The 7229-nt window shown below is 38.9% G+C and overlaps 1 protein-coding gene across 1 annotated transcript in view; it reads right to left on the reverse strand.

Annotated features, from left to right (window-relative positions):
• ube2ql1 (ubiquitin conjugating enzyme E2 QL1) overlaps window positions 1–7229 on the reverse strand; it is a 19289-nt gene that overhangs the window by 11431 nt on the left and 629 nt on the right. The gene's annotated exons all lie outside the window — the stretch shown is intronic.

A 7229-nucleotide genomic window follows, 5' to 3' on the forward strand; every position in this document is an offset into this window, starting at 1 on the left:
ATATATAATTGTGGACCGATGCATTGTTACACTTCTACTGGCTGCACTGAGGAATTCTGTCCATAAACGTTATGAACAGAATCAGTGACAACGAACAACTCTGGCAGAATCCAAATGCTGCCAAAAAGGGGGTCTGACTTACTGCTGGCAATTCAAACCTAAATGTTAACCCTCAATCCCTTACAGAGCATTCTCCACAGTGTATCTTCAGAAGCATGATTAAATGCCTTCTCCAAGTCCACAAAACTGAACGCTCTCCCCTGATCCCTCAAGAATCCTAGAGCAGGTAAAGAGTTGGTTTAGTGTTACACGGATGGGACAGATCCCACATTGTTCTTCTAGAACCTGGGATTCAACCACTGATCGGACACTTTCTCCAATACCCCTAAATAGACCTCAAAGAGGAGGCTAATGAGAGTGATGCTTCGATTGGAACACATCCTCAGATTCCCCTTTTTAATGAGGAGAACCATCACCCCAGTCTGCCAATTCAGTGGGACTTCCCTCAATGTCATTGTGACGTTGTAAAGGTATGTCATCCAAAGACAGCCCCACAACATCCAGAGCCTCGAGGAACTCAGGGTGGACCTCATCCACCAACAGAGCTCTGCCGACACTGGACCACTTAGTCATTGAACACTAACGATTTAGCTTAATCAATTATTATTGCAATCACACAACATTCTGTACCTGATATATACTCTCATTATTTATTTTACCAATTATTTCTAACCCATTTGATAAAAAAATACTGTAAGTAGTCTTCATTCCTGTGAGCCTCATTTTTAGTTTTGGGTTAAGATCAAACTGTAATTCTGCTAAAAGCTGCAGATTGTTGGTGTTTTTGACAAACGAAACAATTATTTGGGACGCCTGCAGAGCAAAGTGAGAGGATGTAGGCTAATCACTACCAGATTAATATGCAACTTCATTCACCTGTGTATTGTTAAACACTTCAGCACTGATGATGCAGCAACATGGATTAAATTACTAAACTGAATTTCATTACAATGGCACCTATGCTAAATTTGTTACCCTAGACAGTCGTTATCTGACTCACACGATCATGGGTCAATATTTACCGAGATACCGAATAAATAGCTACATTTTGACAAATATAGTCACCTAACCGGATGTTGGGTGAGAATCACCCCATGCTCAATAGGAAGCCTAAAATATCAGCAGATATCAACCTGTGTGCTGAGATCGTGTTGACTCTCAGCTCAGCACCGTGTCACTGCCTGTTTCCTCACACACTAAAAATAGTCAGGAAGCTACTAAACAGGCTGCAGTGCTATTGTTACATGAAAGTGGTGACCAAGGATGAATAAATATATGTTGTGTATCTTGGTATATATATAGGTCTGTGAGTTCTATCCATCATGGCGCACAGGAGACAAATAATCCTCCCACACAATCAGGACAGACAGCACAGGTCTGGAGCTAAAAATAAACAGATAAGGAAATGGACACGCTAAGAAATAATTAAAGGTGTCAGCATACGAGCAGTGGAGCAGCCTTATTATTTTTCAAGTGTTTTTCTTCAGTTTCAGCCACAATGTTCTATTTATTACTCCTTCTTTGGCAAAAAAAAAAACATTAAATATACATCAAAATGTGTGGCTCAATTGAGAACTGTGTTCAATAACTGGAACTCTGTTATACAGACTTAATGAAACTGAACTGGCATTTCCTATACGTCCATTATTTTTCCATGCTTCTCTTTTTTGAGTTACAGGTGTTGCTGGTGACTATTTCTCAGCAGTCACAGAGCGAGAGGCAGGGGACACCCTGGTCCATCACAGGACCACAGAGAGACAAACGAGACAACCACTAACAGTCTCATTTACAACTAGGCGCAGTTTAGTTGCCAATTACCCTAAAAAACTCACAGATGTGAAGTCACTTTGTATTTTTATCGGAAACTCTGTGGTTTTAACCTTGACTCTACTTTAATGAGAAAGTTTCATATATGTTTTATGAAGTTTCTTTTAATTTTTACGTTCATCTGTTAGTTTGGAGTTTTTTTACATGAAAGAACAGGAACAAACTCTTGGGGACTGTCAGGATAAGCAGCAAAATTGCTGGCATAGCCCAACCGAGTCTCACTCAACTACACAAGGTGAGGTCAATGGGAAAGGCCAGATTGATTCTGGCAAACCCTGATCACCCAGTCCATTGTGATTTCAGGTTGCATCTGTCTGGACACAGGCATCTGTTGCCCACAAGTAGGACTGATAGACTTCTTAATGAACATGTGGTTAAGTTTATTTCTTGTACTGTTAAGTGTCTCTCAGTGAGAAGGTTACCAGATCAAATCGCGGCAGGGGACCTTTCTGTGTAGAGTTTACATGTTCCCTCAGTGCATGTGTGAGTTTTCTCCAGGTACTCCGGTTTCCTCCCACAGACCAAAACCATGCATATTGGGTTAATTGGTAACTCTAAATTGTCCATAAGTGAGAGAGTGAATGGTCGTTTGTCTCTATTGTCTCTATGTGATGGACTTGCAACCTGTCCAGGATGTCCCCCGCCCCTCATACTGTGACTACCGGATAAGGGCACCAGTGACCCTAATAGGAATAAGTGGGTAAAATAATGGATATCTTGTCTAATATTAATGTTTTACAGCACAAATTGCCCCTCAGGGGATAATAAAATGTCTCGAACTTAAACACGCACAGGAACAAAATGGAAACTTCACCCAGAGAGACCTCAGACCAGGAGACAATCCTCCAACGTTCCAGTTGACGCTTGAATCACTGTTCGTTCCACCAAGCTACCTCAGGTAGCATTTTAATTAATAAAATTTTTTACACAACCTCAGTTTTAGCATTTTGAACAAACATTCGACTTAGAATACATGTCTTATGTTTGTTACACTTTCATCTGGTCTGCTAAATTTAAAAAAATTGTAAAGTGCCAGAGCAAATGTTCGTCACTTCCTATTGTGTGTAAAATTCTGATCATATTTAGAGCAGATTTGTCATGGCAAAGCTTTAAGGCAAAAAAAAAAAAAAGTAATTTGAGTTTTTCAGTAATCTTTGATTTTAATGAGTTACATAGATCCAAAGAGGACTGATCAAACTGCAGCCAAGAAAATATGGTAAATATATCCCATAAATCAGAGTCTGATTAAATACACTTTTTTATCATCTCTTATTTTTAAAGTCAAATGGCTGTAGCTGCATATTTGTTTTTTAGTGATGATTTAAATTAAAATGTATGCTAAGAAAAAAATATGTTGATAGAAAAGGAAGACAAAAGAAATTAATGTCTATTTTACATTGAAATTTATTGGGGTTTGCTTATATACTGATTTTAATTACACTACACACTGTAATAGCTGTTAAATGTGATTATTTTTGCTTAAATTGATGATTTTATGTAGATACATGCCTGAACACAGATTTAACACATAATTGAACCGTTAATCTTCATTAGGTCAGATTATATTGTTTGCATACATGGCTCGAGCAATGTGAGGGACCCTTTCCTGATGACGTAATAAAATAGGCAGAGTCATGTCCTGAAGATCCTGATACTGAACTGACTTCCGGAAATATGGGGTCTGAACGTGGACCAATAAACTGCCTCCAGACCAAGCTGCTCTCTATGTGGGTTATACGAACTCTTTCACATTCGATTTCCATGCACTGGTACATTTCCAGTGTGGTTCAAGCACATGAAAATGGAACATGCTGAACAATATGTTCTTAGATTTAGAACAATATGTTCTATGATTTAGTATAATAGTTTTAGGAAAAGTCATTCATATTGCTACATAAATATTTTGAGATATTACATCTAAAAACCAAGGTCAGTTTTGACAAAGATTGGACCAAGTTTTTAATTGTCATTCCTAATTCTTTCCAAAAGAAAGAATTTGTATTTCCACAAACTTTACACGTCTTCCACAAAGTACACATTAAAATAAAGGTATTTTTGTTTTCTTTTACCCAATGTGTTCCTCACTTTTATAGGACTTACAGTTCCCTCTCATTTCCCTTCAGAGCACATTTAAGCTCTCATTGATTTCCACTATGACTGAGCTCAGTATTTGCTCTTGAAAACTGGAATTCAACTGACGTTTAATTTGTAATATCTCCTACATAACGAACTGTTGACACATAAATATTAGTGTGACAACCAGATGCTTCTACCAGTTCCAATTCAATAAAAAATATTTTAAGTTTCTACCATATGACAGTTTGAGGCTTATTTTCTACTCTAGTTAATGATTATTGTTTTTATTAGACAATATAAGCTCCTCTGAAGTGGGCCACTTTTAGTTCTATTGATGACACGTGCCTAATGGACGCAGATGGCTCTTGGATAATATTCAGTTATATCACCAGTAAATGTTGAGGGTCGGATGAGAACCCAGTGACGGTTTATGTAAGGCCTGACACCACAGCATCGTCACACAGATGGAGAGTCAGCGCTGAGAGAAAGAGAGAGGGGGAGGGAGAGAGAGGGGAAATGACAGGCATATGGATGAAAAATGGGCTTTTAAAGCAGTGATTCCCCGCTGGACGGAGAACAGGAAGGCTCAGTTTAAATGAATGCAGCCTGGAGTTCATGTAGACCTGCAGCCATTGTCATTGGAACAGCAGAGCTGCTGCAACGCTAAAAAAACAACAACCGAACAACCCAGATCTGACAGGATTATAAAATCCAGACAGTCTAAATCACTGAGGACAACTGTACGGTACCTGCTGCCTGTGAGTCCCCATCTGCCTTTCTGCCCAGCATCACATGTTGAACATTTTTTTTAATTTCTCTTTCAGAATAAGCAGATGGGATTACAGCTACTGCGAGACCGCATCACAGAGCACAAACGGGGCTTTTCCGTGGCAGCAAGCCTTTGTTGTCGAATGCTGCTGATTTATGGAGGCGATAAAAGGAGAGCACAACACGACTGCAGAGAAGATACCGAGGGATGCGCTGCATGAAATGGCTGCCATAAATAAAGAAGGATAATATTTACTAGCACGACTTTGCCCTGAAGCTGGCAGAGGAGCCGAGCAGCCAAAATGCTGAATATATTGAGAGACATAAAATGTTACCAATAGGCTACATCCTACGAATAAAGGGGGCACTTATATTAGGGGCCCAAAGATACCAGTAGTCCCCGAAATTGATGATTAACTGACTAATTTGTTTAGGTACTACATGTATAAGTACGTCACTATAGCAAATTTTGCTGGATGATACATTGGCTTTTTCCAAATTCAGCGGCTGCATCCTCTGAAGGCTTGTCAGATGCTTACGTCGCTGCGCAGTACTGGAGGCTGTCCAAATTTGAGGACTCCTCCGATTCTACCAAGGACCCGGCCCATCTAGACCAGGTAGGCCGGGTCCTTTGAAGGATGCAGCCCCTGAATTTGGACACAGCCATTGTCTCAGAAATTATTGTGATGAATGATAATATCATTTAGAGATCATTTGAAACTAATATAATGATACCACCCCCCACACAAACTGACCTGGAGTGGAGATCGGAAAAACAACACCCAACAACAGCTGTTGAATCTGTACAATCGCTACCCACCTCCTCTAACCAAGCCGGCACAAGTATGTGTCTTCCTTTGGCTTCATAAAATAACAGTGGTCACCTGCGTACTGCTTATGATGTTTACAAAAGTTTTTGAAATTTACATAGCATAAAAAAAATCTCTCAGCGAACTCAAGGTTTGGTACGGTGTCCTGAGGGCGTTAACAGCTGAAAGAAGGTGTCAGAAAACCGAAGAGCTCCTCACCTAAACGCCTGTTGACAGGGCTCTCATGCTACAGAGGCTAGAGACCATGAGCCTGGCAAATACCTGATGCCAGAGTTCACTCCTCTCTATGCTGAGAAGTAGAAAAGAAGGATGTTTCTACAATCATGCTTGAGCTCATAGATTTTAACAAAAGGTCACGCTCACAGTTGTGAATACTGTCGATTAGCTGTGGCAGCCATCTTGAATTGGATTTACTCTAAAAGTAAATCAATCGTAGATTTACCTTTGACCATTTCTTTAAAAACGTTTCATTAAAACCTGTTCAGTGAGTAGTTCTGCTAACAGACAAACAGGATTGACCAATAGTTACTGAAACAGCAAGGATCTTGCTAAAATGAGCAGCATGTCTTATGTATGGCTCTCATCTACTACTGCATTAAATTTTAGCACAATGTGTTAAATTGACTGATTTATAGACATTGTTGTATTTTCTGAGGTAAGTTGGCTTTGGTGACCATCTTGGATTAAACTGGCTCCAAACCAGTAATCATTTATAATCCTCATAATCATCATACACACACGTGCAGTAATTGACATCATCCATTTTTTGGCATGTAACTCATTCCACAATTGTTTTGCTATTTCAAACATTCATATAAAACAAGCTAATTTTCACCATGGGTGCAATGGCTTTTGGTATTTCAGCAACTTAAACCTTTTCAGCTATTTAGGTTTTTTGGCCACTTTTGTCTCACTGAAAATGAATGGAACTGTCTTCAACATCCTTAAAACATTCAAGATGTTTATAAATCTTTCCTGTACTTTATGAATTTTATTCTGATCCTGTGTCATTGCACTAATTTTAGCCTTTTTTCTGCTATTTCAGCTGTTTTTGCCCCTTTATGCTTTTCTTTTACTAATGCCTGTGCTTCTTCTGCCTTTTCATAATAACTGAAGCTGTTTTCTGCATTTTAAGCTACTTTAGCTGATTTCAGCTCATTTCAGTTAACCTTTTGTAATTATTTCAGCCTCTTATAGCTTAATTCAGCAAACATGTTCTCTTTTGGCTTCTTTGTGCTAATTTCAGCTTTATCAGCTGCTTTTTCAGCTCATTTAAGTCTAACTATTTTGTCCAAAGTTGTAACTTTTTTTCTTTCCTCGTTTTTCCTCTTATGTGAGCTGTTTTACTGTCAGGATTTTTTAGCCTCTAAAATTTTTAATCTACCCCTGAATCTGAATAAACATAAAGGTGTTGAAATAATGATGGATAAAACACACTTGTGTGTGTCAGAAAAATCTTTCCACTGGTTGATTAATAAAGACAGATTATACTATTTTTTGGACTAAAACACTAATTTAATGTCAGGTTATGCTTTAGTAAACTATTTTTACGCACGGATTCCTGTAAGGATTGCTCACATTCACTGCGCATCATGACCAATAACTCAAGCACCACGGATGATTAACGCACCGGATGGCAGGTGATGTTCACCCACCAATCCCTGATCC

This window comes from Austrofundulus limnaeus, unplaced genomic scaffold (assembly GCF_001266775.1).
Source record: "Austrofundulus limnaeus strain Quisiro unplaced genomic scaffold, Austrofundulus_limnaeus-1.0 Scaffold814, whole genome shotgun sequence".
In the NCBI taxonomy this organism is placed as follows: domain Eukaryota; kingdom Metazoa; phylum Chordata; class Actinopteri; order Cyprinodontiformes; family Rivulidae; genus Austrofundulus; species Austrofundulus limnaeus.